The sequence below is a fragment of the Dromaius novaehollandiae genome, chromosome Z, assembly GCF_036370855.1.
Source record: "Dromaius novaehollandiae isolate bDroNov1 chromosome Z, bDroNov1.hap1, whole genome shotgun sequence".
Taxonomy (NCBI): Eukaryota; Metazoa; Chordata; class Aves; order Casuariiformes; family Dromaiidae; genus Dromaius; species Dromaius novaehollandiae.
The window spans coordinates 57383762-57400221 of NC_088132.1; the positions used below are offsets into that span (position 1 = coordinate 57383762).

The 16460-nt window shown below is 40.4% G+C and overlaps 1 long non-coding RNA gene across 1 annotated transcript in view; it reads right to left on the reverse strand.

Annotated features, from left to right (window-relative positions):
- LOC135324987 (uncharacterized) overlaps positions 1-16460 on the reverse strand; it is a 35009-nt gene that overhangs the window by 2933 nt on the left and 15616 nt on the right. Inside the window, exon 3 of the long non-coding RNA XR_010386222.1 lies at positions 768-904. This is a non-coding gene — a long non-coding RNA (uncharacterized LOC135324987). The remainder of the gene's footprint in view (positions 1-767; positions 905-16460) is intronic.

Below are 16460 nucleotides of genomic sequence, written 5' to 3' on the forward strand. Positions count from 1 at the left end.
TCTGTTCCATTTTAACTCAAGCAACAGTTGTGACAAAGACTACCTGTAAAACTAATGGTACAAAAGGAGATACTCAGTTATTAAAAATGCACAAGTGGGCTTTGGCGCATGGAGGCCCATTCCCAGGTAAGAACCAAACCACTTGGCTATAGTCATGCTTCTGCTCTCAGCCTATATTGGTGTCTGATATATTTGTTTTTTGGCAGTGGAACGGCTTCATGTGGAGAGCTGAGGCATTTTCCCCAACTTGTACTTCAAGCCAAAGAGCCTGTAGCGTGGTGATTAGAGCAAAGCTGACAGTTAAACATGGGAACTGAGACCAAACCTCTCACATCAAGCCATGAAGAAGATAAAGGTGTTGCTTCACCTCTTGCTCCAGCAGGAAAAACCTGCATTTTATGTTGAAGCCAAAGCAGCAGGTATCTCTGGGCATGCACAAGAAATGTTCCTTGAAAAGGCTGGGCAAGGAAACAGCAGATTTGTGAATCCTGACAGGCTTAGGCTTGAGATGCCTGCTGATTTGTGCAGCAACAAGAACTAAATGCTTCTGCATATGCATGGAAGAAGACCTTCAGGCATCAGAGGAACTTTAATATCAAAATCTCCAGTGCTGACAGGCTCAGACAGCAAAGTGGCCAGCTAGACTTTGAATGCTCCTGCCTAGGTCTTTGGATCTCCCTTAGACTTGTTTTTCCAGCTGTAAAGAGGAAAGTATTGTTTATCTCAGGGGTGTTGCAAGACATGCTCGATTAACGTATCAATCCTACCAAAATCACTGGACTCCCCAGGTAAGTGTGGTGGCAGGATTTGATCCAGCTTCTGGGTTTGGTGGGGAACAGAGCACCAAAGCTTTCTTCTGCCAGCAGTTCTCTGGCTCTGAAGGATGGACTGTTTATAGCTTCACCTAAAGATGAATAGCAACAAGCATTAGTTTTGTTTAAAGAAAACTATAATTTTAACTCCACAAATACTGAACACCAACAACTTTTTTTACAAAAAGTCTGAGAAGTTTTATTTGCAATTACTTTAAAACAGGTAAAAAACTCATTTTTGGCTAAGGAGATTCACCAGGCCTGTACGTTAGAACAAGCTTTTGCAATATGCACATGTAGTTTGTGGGCATTTAGTGCCCCATGACTGAGCATTTTTGCAGCAGATCAAACAAATATATGGTCTGTTGTTCACATGGTGACTCGTTTGCTATATTCATCATATTTTTGCTGCTGTTTGTTTTGTATACGTGATGAAGATTCTTGACTTCTGTTCTCATTAACAAAAAATGCAGATCAAGTTAAATACTTTAATCCCTCTTTGATAACAGCACTTGTTAGAAAGAATATTACCAAAGACTCAGTCCATGTTTACTTGAGGATACTCAGGAAAGTTTAAGCTACAAAAAATTATGGCCATCCTATTCCTGAATGAAAATTTTCACTGAAGAGTTAATCAGGCTTTAATTTATGCGCATTGCAGTTTGTCTCCTTCAGTTTTTTAGTAGACAAGCTCTTCTCTACTCTCTTGACACTAGTTTAGAAAGGCATCTTTATTCTGGAAGAATGTTTAAGCATATGCTTAAGTTTTAGAATGTACTTGAGACCTGTTGCAGTTGTGGTTAAACACTTTTCTGGATGATTTCAGCTAAAGAAACAGGGTCTTTAACTAGTTTACATGTACACAGTTTACATACCAAGAAAGGTCTTGCCTGAAAGAAACTCTCTTGCCTGCGACAAGAAGCTATAAACAGTGAATTAGTGAATCAATGTGATTTTAGACCAGGAAGCTGCTCTGAATTACATTTTTCAGCTTTTGGAAAATTGCATTAAGCTCTGTAAATGAGCCATTGGGGATACAAGAGTAGATCATACAAATCCATTATGAATATATTAGTTGCATCAGGCTTTAGTATCGTAAAAAAATAGTTTCACTGCTCAGTTGAAGACTTACTGAAAAAAAAGAATACAGAAGCATCTGTTATTCTGTTCTATTGCTCTTTACACCATGTGTGAATATGCAAACAAAGTAAGAGATTGTTTTGTGTGATTTGTTCAATATGCTCAAATTCATCTATGTAGTAGCTCCATTGACTTAAAAATAAAGACTGTGTTTGGCTTTGTATCAACAACAGAGCAGTGGATAAATGAGCAAAGCTTTCATTTTTTTCTGTGCTGTTATGGGAAAATTAAAGAACAAATTAGTTTTTTGTTTATTATTGATGTGGCTAGCAGATGGAAAACATTATAGGCATCCTGAATAAAGTTCATTTTTGGTACTAAGGAATAATAAAAAACAATTAACTAGTATCTATATCAAAGAACCACCTGCAAAAAGGAGAACTGTAGGAAAAACGCATTCACAGCAGACATCTGTTAAATATTACATGTAACACACTCATGTGCAAGCACTACAGCTCCAGTATTGCAATGCAAAACACTAATGGAAACAACTGCACCTGCACAAACCTGTAAGGACCCTCCACACCTAGCCAGTGCAAAGGTACTAGAAAGACATGGTGCCTGCCCAAACTATGACCCCCACCTCTCCCCTCTTGACTGGGCATTTTATAGTTATTGGTGTAATAAGTAGAGTAGTAATAAACAGGACTTCTAGGGATGTGGGAGGTCTAGAGGCATCTTGCCTTTCCTGCTAGACACTTTCCTTCAGCCTAGAACTCCTTTGCAAAAATGGCCACATATTCAAAGAAGCTTCATGGAGTTTCAGGTGCAATTTCCATTGTATTTGAATATAATTTGAGTCCCCCTGAAAATTCCAGCTAAGACTTTGCTAGCAATAATGCTCTGAGGGGCTGCAGATTTACATACAAAAAATATCGCATGTGTATATGACATACCTATTTGTAAGCTACATTAAAAAACTGTTTTTAAGAAATCCAGTTATACTCCTATCACCACTACTCCCCTGCAACACAACTGTGATCTGAATACTTGTGCATCTGAATGAATCTAGGGCAAGCCCAGCCCCTTTGGAAAGATTCATTATTTTTAATGATTAATCATTATTATGTCCTGACAGCATCCTGCTTATTAGCTCCTTATGCCAGGGTTTGTACATAAAGACTCAAAGATGGACCCTGAGATGCTGACTTGCTAAATGAATGCAAAGTATTTTAGAAATATAGAAGAATTTAGGTTGAAAGGGATTTCTAAAGGTCATGTAGTCCAGCCTCTCCTCAAAGCATGACCAGATGAATCAGACTGCTCAAGGCCTTGTTAAGTTTTTGATTATCTCCAAGGATGGAGATTCCACAACCTCTTCGGGCATCCAGTATTTGACCACCTTCATGGTAAAAACTTTTTTCATTATACCTAATCAGAATTTCCCATGCCTAACTCATGTCTATTGCCTCTTGTCCTGTCACTGTACACTCTCAAGAAAAGTCTGACTCGATCTTCTCCAGAGTGTCCCATTAGGTAGCTGAAGACAGCATAAAGGTGTCCCCTTAGCCTCCTCTTCCTAAGGTTGAACAAATCTAGATCTCTCAGCCCCTCCTCATATTTCTTGTGTTCCAGTCCCAAGCAGATATGTGAAAACTGCAAAATTTTCTCCATTTTCCATCTGTACTCTGTTTGTCCCCTCTTCTGAGCTGCCAGGAGATTCTTCACAAGCCTTCACATACCCAAACACTTTTCTTCCTTTCCACCTACCCACTCTCATTCCCCAAAGCTCTTCAGCAAAACAAAGCAGTTAAAGAGAAAATCAGTCATACCATCCTTCTCATGTTCTGAATTTTGGAAACAGGCTAACTCACCTCATGCACAGCCACCGAGCCAATGTGTGGAATCAGTGTGAGCCTAGTGTTGAGTCTGAGCTAACAAGTCCTTTCACTGCCTGGAAGGACATGTACTCCCAAGGGATTCAAAGTCTGGTCAGTCTTACTAGGTCCAGCGCAGTCCTCAGCAGTGCAGAGCCATCCACTGCCTCTGAATCACCCTAGCCCAGAGCCCTGTACGCCAGCGCCATACTGTACTGCCTAACAGTGGATTGCAACATGATTCCAGAAGCTAAAACTTCATAAGAAACACCAAATATTGCCAGACTTGCATTGAAATGCTGAGTGCTGGCAATACTGACTGCACTTCCAGCTTCCCAGAGCAGAGCTTATGAGAAACCCTGATTGCTGGGTCCCAAGCTCTACTCCACCAGCTGCCCTAATATAATATGCTTCCTGTTCAGCTGAAGCTCCAGCACAGCATATTTTAAGAAGTCATGTAAACAACTCCCCTGACTGGAGGAAGGACAGCAGAACATAGTGGAAGCTCTCTGGAGGCCAGAACTCCTGCCACACACTTGAGCACCCTTACAACATGCTCACAAAGGGTAGAAATAAAAAGATCTTTCAACAGCGGAGTATTTACCCTTGTGATTAGCTGAGGGAGATAAAGTGTGCTGAGACAGGAGAACTACCCCATAGACCTCTCAGATTCACTCTATAGAGTCTTACGGAAAGACTTTGTCATTCTACACCAGAGCTTTGAAATGAGCTGTAATGTACAAACTACACTTTAACAGCCACTTCTATTCTGCAGTGAGTCTACGCATCTTCCAGCTTCACAAGTTATCATCATCTTTGGCTTCTGCTGGAGTCAGCCAGACTCTTACTCTCACTATGGTGGAAAGAGGACCAATCCTATGGTTTGGGACCAGTAATGTGACATGCGGCTCACTCATAAAGCTCCTTTTAATCTCTTCTCATGAAATGATTGCAGTCTCCATGCCACATGTCAGGCAATGCAGCCATCTGTTCAGCTATGTTTTGCGCAAATGTTTTTAAACCAGCAGGTAATGGGATCTGGGTGTACAAGCTGTGTTTGACATCAGGATGTAGAGCAGCAGGAATTGCTCTGTGCCATTCCTGCCCTCTCAAACATTGTCTAGAGTATCTCACTGTATCAACAAATTAAGCAAATTCAGTACAGTGTCAAAACATCAGTAATTATTTCAATAAAAAATAATTTTTTCTCTATTTTCAGGTTTCATTGCTCTGCTCTTTCACCATTAGTTTTTGTTAAAAGGTACTACACAGATACAATTGATGATTATTTCATGAGGCTTTTATCATGCAGCCAGTTTGAAAGCTGGAAAATATTTTTATCCAAGATTTTTAAGTCTGTGTGTTTGGCATAAATCAAGCTGCAAGCCAGTTTATAATTTCTGATACGATGACAGAAATCATAGTGGATGTACTGAACTCTGAAAATGACCTAGCCACTAGGGGACAGCAAGTATCCTACTATTATGATGCATAATAAATAATACTCAGCTATAATGCAGCTAATAGATATCAAAAGCAAAAATATTGTGATATCTGCCTAGACTAAGACATCTTCCTGTTTTCACTGGTGAGCAGACCTTCAAATCTAGTTAACTAGATGGTATAACTAAGAATTGCTTAAGATATTGCAAGAGAAATGCAATAACGAATGTTAAAGATCTTTTAAAAAAACTTGCAATCCTGTGCTTAATTTTATTAGAGACAAAATCCTTCCTTCCATGCCACATCAGCAGATACAGACAAATGAGTCTGTTGTGTTAAGTCCTCGGACTTGGGAGCCAGGTTTGAATTTGCTAAAAATAAATCAAAAATATCCAGTGAGACCAAAAATTTTGAATAGTTTTAAATACAATAGCCTGAATGAGGTCTGTGGACAGAAAGGGCTTTTTGAAGAACGATTTCCAGAAAATTGATTCAATTAACTCTCAGCTGCTGTTGGTGGAATACACAAGAAGTAATAATTTCTTGAAAAAAATTCTTACAAGTTCAGCTGCTTCTTTGCTTAGAATTGAGACATATTTGTTCCCATCTAAGCAGAAAACCTAAAAAGATCACATGTTGACAAACGCAGCTCAAAGCTATGTGCCGCTAGCGTTATCTGCGGGTAGTGTTACATTCCAAGCTTTTCTTCTCCAGCTAATAAGAACCTAGCGATCCCGGCTGCACCCACCCCTTCTTCTGGAAAGGAATTGGGCCAGGTCTGTTCAAGACTTTCCAAAGACAGAGTTTGACCAGTTTGACCGAGGTTTGCATTAATTGATGCAATGTCTCATTGCCCTTTAATGGAGGTTTAAACAATGGGGGTTTAAACAATGGGGCCTTTGCTAATGCGTTCTGCAGCTGCGTACTAAGATCAATGCCAAGACACTACCATAAACATAGTCTGAAACCATCAGACCGTCAGACAGTAAATAATCCATTGCTGCTCCCGTTATCAGATATTGGCTTGAAACCTAATAGCTTTTACGGTTTCCCATTCGACTTGCCAGCCATTTATCTAGTTCCCAGGAAAGAGGTACTGTGCAAAACAAAAGAACAGGAATGATCTGACCTCAACAGTTTCTCTTGTATCAAGGAAACCTGACTAATTGGTCTGTCTACGGGTTCTTTATGAACGGCCCTGTCATGGAAACCCACAGGGGAGCACTGAAATATGTCAACGAGATACGGGGAATAAATACAAAGTACTATCACCCACCAATGGATTTGAGAGTAAAATGCTATCAGTGCTCTCCTACTCACAAGAAGAATGTTTTAAAAAATCATGACATAAAGCAACAACAGCAAAAAGGAATATTCAAGCTTGCTCTCTGGCCTGTGGGTCTTCAGTCTTTGGGTTTTCAAGTCCTTCACCACAAACAATAAGGTTAGGAACTCACTTTAAAAATTTTCACTTTTCACATAGTTGCCACATCTGAGACACTAGAGATGCCAAGGCAGGTGAGAAGATCTTGAAGCATTAGAAGGACCTGACAGTTCAGTGGGGGTGGGATCCCCAGGGCACATGCAGACAGCTGGAGAAGGAAAGGGAGAGAAACCTGTCGGAAACCATTCCTCACCAATTCCACTGTCCACGGAATGACTTTCTATAAATATGCTATGTCAAAAGGCAGTCTTTCAAAGAGACTAATTAACTTTCCATGGTTCCCAGGGAGATTTGGATACCTGCAGATACAAATGCATTAAATTCCACTATGCAAAAATAACATCTGGGTCATTTTTTAGTTGTATTACTTCATCCCTACAAAGGCCACAGAATTTACTACTGCCTATGTCACACAGACACAGACTGATGGAAATGAATATTATTTCATCTTTTTGTACTTCCAGTATTTCTCCCAGTATTTCTATAAAACTGCTACAACGTGCAGCAATATTAGATGCTGTGAGAAGAGATCTGAAATGAGCTTTCTGAGGCTCCAGGAAAGAAGAACAGGAAGCTGATTCCCTAACTCTGGGGTTATTTGATTACTCTGTTTCACTGTCTTTGGAAGAGCCTGCAGAAATTCAGAAGAGCATACAGCAAAGCACTACAGCAACAAGTTTTTCTCTTTTTGTTCCCCACAGCCTAAACCTGGAAACATGGGCAGCAACTAGATACCCTGCAACATGTGGGGGTGACACAAGGAAGGTACCAGAGACATCTGAAGGAAGTAAACAGACTATATATGCACAGAGGTATTTAAGGGGGTGGGGGGTGTGCATGCTAGGAGAGGAGTGGAGGCAGTGGGATTAAGAGGGTACTGGAGGCTTGAGGAGGTCCTGGGTGTGTCCCTCCATCAGAACGCAAGACCTCAGGCTATCCTAGACTACCCTGCAAAATTAAGACAAGGATGACCATTTTGAGATGGTGCCAATATTCTTTATGTTTTTTCAGATATTTATACTGAGAGCTTTTCCTCTGAGACAGGAAGAAAATCCCTAAAAGAGCCCAGAGGAAACTCTAGTGGTTGACCATTTTTTAGCATCTGAATGCTACTGAATTTTGAACTGCTCAGAATTAATTTACCTTCAGCTTTGAACATCACAATCTATATTTAAGATGCTCTAAAGAGTTCTTAGCAACCAGTCTCATTTGAGCAATGAAGCATCATTCTTTTGTTATAGTGCTTAAGGCTTTACTTTATATTCTGTGAGTCAACCATTAAGCCTTGGTCTTAACGAACGAATGAAAACAATGACCTTTATTGTGATAAAAACTCTGGTCCTAAATATTACAATCGTATAAATAAAGGCCAGCCTATTTTGAGTGAAAGTGAAATCTGAATTTTCTTTCAGGTTAACATTGGGGTACCTATTTCCCTTATCATCTATTTCTTTATATGAAATACATATGAGTGATACTAGAAAAATACTTAAAGAATTAGAAGAATACTTAATATATTATGTAGACTATCTCAAGAGATATTTTAACATTTAAGAAAGTGTAAACCTCAGACATGGTTTCCTTTAGGTTTTGATCTGACTCACAAAAAGAAATAAGCAGGCACTGATTCTCTCCCATGCACTACGGAACAACCTACGAGTTATAGTTAGTCGGATCACAGTCGTTCATTCATTCCTAACTCTTTCTATACTTCCATCTGCAGCTACCTCCAAAATTGGATTCCAAATTTCCTATCTTCTCATCTAATAGGTGCAAGCCCAACAGACCAATTCTTTAAGCAAATTCGTCTTTGTCTTTTACCTTTATAGCAAAACTTTGGTCAGAAGACCATACTAGAAGAAATTTTATGCAAGGCCCAAGATAAAAGACGCTAATTTTGGTTTCCCATTTTATAGACTCTTGGCAAAAACTTTGAGCCTATTCACAGATCCAAAAATTACTATGGTATGATCTCTTGTACAATACAAGATATATGATTTCACAAGTAGTTAGCAAAACAATAATTTCTCATTCAGTTATAGCATATTTTTTTGAAACATCTCCCATTTCAGTGTGAAGTCCACAAATAGGGAGAAAAAAATTCTTCAGGGAGAGAAAGATTATAGTAAGCAGTTAATTGTTCTCACTGGTAAGAACAAGCAGGCAACCCTCTTTTCTCCCCACACACTTCACAGTTAGAATTTGACCTCCACTTTCAGCCCTTGTTACGTGTTGCCTGTTAAAGCCCCACCTTGACCTAATTATTAATCAAATTTGGTTATGCCAATTTATTTTCTAGCACATGACTTGTATTACAGGGTTTTACTGCAGCTTTTTTACTTAACAACAGGCAGAATCCTCCTTATGAAAAGAGAATTCATTTACCTAGAGACCTCTGGAATGGGATCTTTAAAAACTTGTAACTCATCTTCTGCCTCTCTGTAGTTTCAAAATTAACTTTGTTATGTCCTCAAAATATGAATCATTACTCAAGAGATGTCAGCCTGTCCCAGTGTCTAAATAATAATAATTCTTGTGAAATAGTGGTAACTGTTCATTCCTAGGGATTAAAAAAGGAGGGACTCTGTTAGATAGCTTGAAATAACTGAGCATTATCTCTATTTCAAATGGACCTAAACTCTTACTATGACTTAACCTCATTGTGAAGCTTATTCTTATTCAGTTGAATTACACAGGTCATTGTGATCACAATGGGCTTATCCAGGCTCAGGAAGCACAGTTAGTCACCGCTTGTGTTCAAGAACCATTTCTGGACATACTTTTGATGAAGACAAATTGAATGAACAAAAATAATTTAGAAAAAAAACAGAGAGGAAAATGCAGCTCCAAATTAAATATAATGTACGTGTATCTTTAAACTGACAGCAGATGGTTTGGGTCAGGCAATTTTTGTCTTCACTATTTCAGACACAATAATTGTGTTGGCTATTCTGACACAAGTTCTGCACCACTTCCAGCAGTTTGTATGGTTATCTTACCTGCAATCCATCAGTCATCTGATATCACCAGGAAGGAGTGCTTACAGATAATATTCCAAGCCCAGAACTTGTTTTTCTCATTATAATGTTATATATATAATGGCATTCTGAGCCTTACAACGTGCTTTTATAGTCCATAGCACAGGTACACATAGAGAACAGACAGGTAACTTTTTCTTTTCTGTCTCAAAAGAGACTGACTTTGGGGAATTCACATGTACCAGAAATCAGATAAATATGCTCCTTGTCAGTCATACAACTTCTTGAATAATTAACAAGGAGAGTGGGTCATCACTGAGAGAATTCCTGAGATGCAATCCACAATAATACAGCTGCAAAGGCCTCAAAGCATTCAGAAATTTCTGCTTGCAAAAGATCTATGCAACTTGTCCCTCTCAGTGGCATAGTTGCTGATATTTTTTTAACGCAACTGTCAAGAAGCTCCTTCTTTTTTTCCTGGCCATTTACAGTTTACAGGAGTGCATTTAAAAGCTAGCTAAAAGATGTAGGAACAGTAGCCCTATTGACTTTCAGAAGACCTTATGTTCTGATCATAAATCCTCTAGATGCTTCTGAAAGTCTCCCAGTATGTAATATCTCCGTGTCTCATATTGAACAAGTGCACTTAGTCCAGAATAGTGTTGACACCAGAAAAAATCAGCACTGAGGCCTCAAACATATAGGATGTAGCTCCCATTGATACCCAGCTCCTTGTTTCTGACTTGTCTTTGAATAATGGCTGTCTGCCATTTCCTGGCATTACAGAAAAGAGCATTGAAATACTGGTTTCTGAAAATGTCTGCCCCTATTTCATTCTAATACAGTATCACATCCATAGATGTGTCTCTCAAAAGGGGCATGTCAGCTCTGGCAATACAGGACATCAACCTGACATACTAATACATGAGGAGGGAGGGATGCAGAGGCCTCCCTCTCTCTTCAGGGAGACCACAGAAGAACGTAAAACTGGAGGAGACTGTCAGGGTCATCAAGCCAGTCCTCCACAAGCTCAGGCAAATTTATGACACACTTCCTTCAGAAGGACTAATCCCACCAGACATCTATTATACCCATTCCCAGAGATTCTCAGACACTTCATAACACTCTTCAAAGGTCATCCACGAGGAACTGAAGTACAGGAGTGTCAAAGTTGGCAGAGTTTAATCTCACACTGAGACCTAGATTTAATTCTAACTAACAAAGCTGCACAGAAATGATTATTAGCAACGTCGCACTTCTAGTGTCATAGCACTTCACCAGTGCACACAAAGCCAGTATAGAACTTCCACAAAGCTGGTAATGAGTTTATTTTGAAAATCAATGTATAGAAACACTGAGAGGCTAAGCCGTTTACCCGTGATGTGTCACACAGTAATTCATTAAGACCCTTACTCCTAGTGAAGTCAGACACTCTCAGTGACTTCAACAAGCTTTAGTTTAAGTCATGAAGAAGTTGGGAATAAATCCAGGAACACTGCCTTTTAGTGAGAACCACCAGATACACTTCTTAATGTTACCATGATAATCCACATTAAGCCAGTAGTTGTCTTCTTTACTCAACACAAGTAGAGTTCATTGTTTGAACAGCCAGAATAGTGAAGTGCCTTTCAGTATCACTTTTGGGGAAATGAGCAGTAAAAAGGATATACCAAAATAGACTATGAAAAGGCACATGACTGCAGGCATACCACAGTAAATAGTTCTGAGGGATTTCCATAACTGTCTGGCTAACACTTAAACTGAGATGTTTCTCTCTAAGGCATGAAAACATCCTCTCTGCATTCAGCTGGCTTTTCATTTTTTTCTGATTGTACAATATCTCTCACTTGCATTCTCCTATCCTTTTCCATAACCCTGCAGTGAACAGGCACATTCTCCCCTTCATATCTCTTTTCCAGGCCTCCTGGTATTCATCCTCTTCTATTAAAATCTCATCTAACTTCATTATTTTTTAAATATAAAGGCTGAAAATCTATTCCCTCTCCATTGCACTAATTATTTCTTGACTACATGCATCATTCAATAATGTAGTGCAATTGTACAAGAGCAAGATGGAAATTCAACTTGCACACCACATCTACCACTCCTACAGGGTTACATGGCAGGGAACAGATACTAAATATAGAAATGAAATAACTTCCACAGTTAATCTAGATTAAATTAAAATTTTAATATTGAAATTAAATATCTAATGTGGCATTTAATCAGTAAACTAATGGGATCATGTTTCAAAATATAAAACAGAAAATAGGATGTTCAATATTTTCCACCCCAGAATTTTAGGACCTTTATCAATTTTTGTTTAGATGCCTATAATTCCCTTCACAAACCTGATCAGATAAACTGGTTTTAAATCACAGGAAGGCCTGGCCACAGCCCAGCTGAAGATCTGCTGCTGCGTCTCTTTTGGCATTTACAGCAGCTGGCACAGGATCCTACTGGCTGAAAATCAGCTAGGGAGACACTGCAAAAGCAAAAACTCTGCCAAGCAGCAGCAGGTTGCCACCTGGCCTGAGCTACTCCATGCCAATTTAAATCCAAATCTGCACCAGAACAGCTGTGTTCCACTTATGTGACTTACTCTTTGCTTGAATGCTGGAGATGACTTGCTCTTCCACAGACGTCTGCTGCAAACAGTGAACTAAAAACCAGAAGACCTGTACCACTTCCTGAAGTGATAGAAGCAGAGCATATCTCAGCTAGGGAGCTGCCCTTTGCTTCACCTTCTCTGGATGCTACTGTGTTCCCTCCCTCAGACTGGACATTTCAGTCCAGCATTTTGGGTGCATGTGCTCATCTCAACCAGATCATGAAGCTCTCAGCAATCTTCAGCCCTGACTGCTGTACAGATGGTGACTGGCACATGTTGCATGCAGCACCAAGGGTGGCTGGGCATGGCAGCAGGCTCTGATGAACCCGTCACTAGCAGGATCTGAGGGGCTGGAAGTAGTTATACACAGAGCAGCACAGTCAGACACACAGTAACTGTCTCTCCTAAAGATTTGATGGTACAGCAATCTAGCAACTTCCTGTTATTACCATGAACCATTCTTCATATGTCTTTCTGGACTTTTGCTCACTGCAGCTGAGACAACAGACAAGTTTTCTCTGACTTGACTGCCAGCAAGCTGGGTTCCTCAAGGTACCTAAAAGCTCCCAGATTATCTTGTCATAGCATTGCTAATGCCAAAGGCCTGCAAAGCTTTCTCTGAAATATATTCCTACACCAAGACGCTTTAATAATTTATATAGTCAGCAAATCAGTGTTGGCATAGAAATGCTTTTATATTAACTGCTGTAAATCTGGACTGGATACTTTCTGCTGGGTGCAATGAAAGGCAAACAGCAATAACATGACAGGATAGCTGAAATATTGAGTACTTTTGGAAAGATGCTTGGAAAACCAAGTATCTCACAACTTATGCATCTCTTCTGCAGATCACCTGCAGATGCTTAAGGACAATTTGATCTGGCTGAACACAAAGGTAAGCTTCTCAGAAGACCAAAAGCATCTATGCATTCACAATACATATTACAGTGTTATATAAGATAGCAAACCCCTCAAGATGACCATATGCATTTCTTTCACAACATGCTACAGAATTACAAGATAATTCCTCTTATCTTGTTCCAGTCATGTTAAGTACATGACATAGGAGACAAAAAGTGAGAGAAAAAATCCAGGTGAATAACCTCACATAACCTTCCCTGTGGGGTGAAAATGGGGGAATCTCATATGATTAAAACTAATCATACCATATAACAAAACTCATGAAAAGTGCCAAAACACTACAGAAAGGAAGGAAAGGCAAAATCGTGAACAGATTATGTGAGAACTCCCCAAATACTTAGAGAACACAGCCCAGAATCTGTTCATACATCAGTTTTCATGTGCAGTTACCTCTAGGGTAGAACACAGTATGTTTTAATAGCAGAGAGAAATACTGTATGCTTGCTTTGGGATAGAAAGGAAATACCACCAATGCTGTATAATGTATGACACAAAGAGCAGAAAATAGTGCCACAACTATATGTTTGCTACTGTATGAACTTGCCTCCTTACCACTGGCAGGAGTAGTTTTCAAGCTGTTAAGTTTTTCTTGCTTTCAGTGGGAAGTCTCCTAAAGAAACAGAATTTGTGAGTATAGAAAAACAGCGTTCCAACAAATGGAAAAATGATGGGTCCCAGACCAAAAAGATATAGCTAAAGTAGTAAATGAGTATCTGGTAAATTGAAGTACACAATGCTAAGGAGTTAGAGTTACTTAAAAAGCCCAAAGATTACAAAATGATTCAATTCATAATTCAAGAATCACAACCAGTATCTTTGCCTACTTCAGTTTAAACTAAAAGCAGGCAGGCTGACATCTCCCATCCACATTCCAAAGATAAGAGTAAAGGCTTTATCTGCTCTAGCCATATCGCTCACTATGATTTTGTACCAACCCTTCCCTAGTTTCCTTCACTAGCCCCCTCCTAAAATTGATACTGTCTTCTAGACACTAACTTCACCCTCCCCTTTATCGAATCTCTCCCACAGGGCTATCCAATCACTAGTGTTCCACCAATGAAACTAAGCAGCAACTTATCCTGTCTCTCTTTGGATAGTTTGGCTTTCAAAAAAAAATCTAGTTGACTTTGACATCCTAAAATGTAAATGTAAGGTCTCATATTCACAGTGTGAAATTAAAAATCCCCAGCCTGGAGCGCTGAAAAATGCCAGGTGAATATCAGATGAACTGGAAAAGCAGAGAGTTATTTCATCTAGACTAGAGGGAATATTCCAACCAATTACGATAAGCTGCAGCATCTAAATATAAATATGCCTTTAAGAGAGAAGCACATTTAAGCCCTAATACTGAAATAACCTGTGCATACTGATGCCACTTTAGCAAGGCAGAAGTTTCTACTGGAGCTTAAAGCATACTTCAATAAAGTCCCAGCCCAATATAAACGTTGTTTCTAAAGGCAACATAGACAATAACCTACTGAAATCAAAGGATCGTTTCTTCATTGGACGCAGAGGTGACTCTTTAGTCCCATAGTGCACAACTGGTAAACAAGGAACAGGTCAAGCCTGGAGAAAGATGCTGAGACTCCAGACAATGCAGTGCTTTGTGTATTCTGTTCCCAAATATGCCACCCCCAGCCAGGAAATGGAAAACACTCCAAAATGAAAATAACCACCAAAAGAGACACGAGGTAAATGAAATATTCATATTTATGAACAAAACAAAACCCCTTCACTCTAAAGCATATGCTTATGCCCAGAGTAAGGAATACTGGGATGAGGACAGAAAAGAAATGAACGACTCTTACTCTGTTATAAAAGTTAATTTTAAAAATTGGCATTTCTTGCCGTTGTCAAACTGCACCAAACTCTTGCACTACACAAATAATAAATATCTATGGCTTCGCCAGCCATATTCTGTGCTGCATCCTACAAGAGATACAGCCTTAGTCTATCTTTCTGCCTTGAGCTCTGGCATCAGCAGCATAAGTAAGAACAATTCAAGGGATGCACTGTATTAAGCCCTGGATTAAAAAGAGCAGCCCTGCATGTACAGAGCCTGATGAAGCGGCCTAGGACGCTTGAAGCTGTAATTACAGAAGTGATAATAGCCCTGGGCTACTCTGCAGAACAGCACAGAACAATGCAGATGAACAGGGCTGCAGCGGCTGCTCCCTGCTCTAGCTCCCATGCGCGCTCCTCTTCGCAGACTCATCCTGTGAGGAACTGAGGGAAGAGTCTCTAAATGTCCCCACACAGAGGGGATTACACTGGGGACACCATTCTGTTCCCATCTCTTCTTTGTAAATGCTGATCCCCGGAACAAGCTGGAGATGGAGGAACGCTGCATCCAGGCACCTGACGCACCCTGCGGTGCCAGTCCCCCGGCTGCTCACGCTGGCTGCACGCCAGGACAAGGCGGCCGTGGGCGCTGGCTGCACAGCCTGGCCCCCTTTGGCAGGGGAGGCACGACAGGGGGCCGACGGGGGCTACGCAGCTCCCCGGCAGGCTCCAGCTCCAACTGACCCCCAGAGCGGGACTGCCAGCTGCCAGGGAGCACCCCCCCCACACACACACCACTGCTAAGCTCTGCCAGGCCGGGCGAGATGGGGCCCAAACAACTCGCAGAAGTGCCAGGCAGCATCAAAGAGCAGACATTTCAGAGGAAGGTCAACAAGGAGCCTTTGGCTCACACCACTTTAGATTTCATCAGTTTTCATCAGTGTACAGTTCAAAACTGATTTTTCCTGCTCTTGTACTCTTGCTTACTTCTCACCCTTGTTATCTAGATCTTATTCCCAGAAAGTTCAATGAAACCTTCACCACTAAACTCAACAGGTCCACCCCCACAACCACCATCACATTTCCATTGCAAAGTGGTGTATACTGGCTTGGTATATCGTGGCCCCTGCCATGCCTGATCTTAGCAGCTGTAACACCCTGGTGCTCAGAACTAATGACTTCCCTTTTTAGTGCAGGTTATAGAAGTCTGCCTTTTTCAAGCTGATCTCCTCCCACAGCTGCCCTGCCTTTCCACAGGCAGCCTAAGTTATTTAGAAAAGCAGCAGGGGAGCTGTGCTTTATGAGAACTGTATTGTTTTCATTTAGCCATAGAGATAGCTAGACTAGAGGCACACAAAGATCAAGGCGCATGCATAAAGTAATAATAACCAAAGTTCAAGATCTGGTCCCAGATCTGTACCCCAAGATAAGGTAAAACAGAGAAATGAAAAGCAGGATTTGTAAAAATACTCAGCATGGGGAAAATTCTGCTCCATCTCCTGGTGATGAATC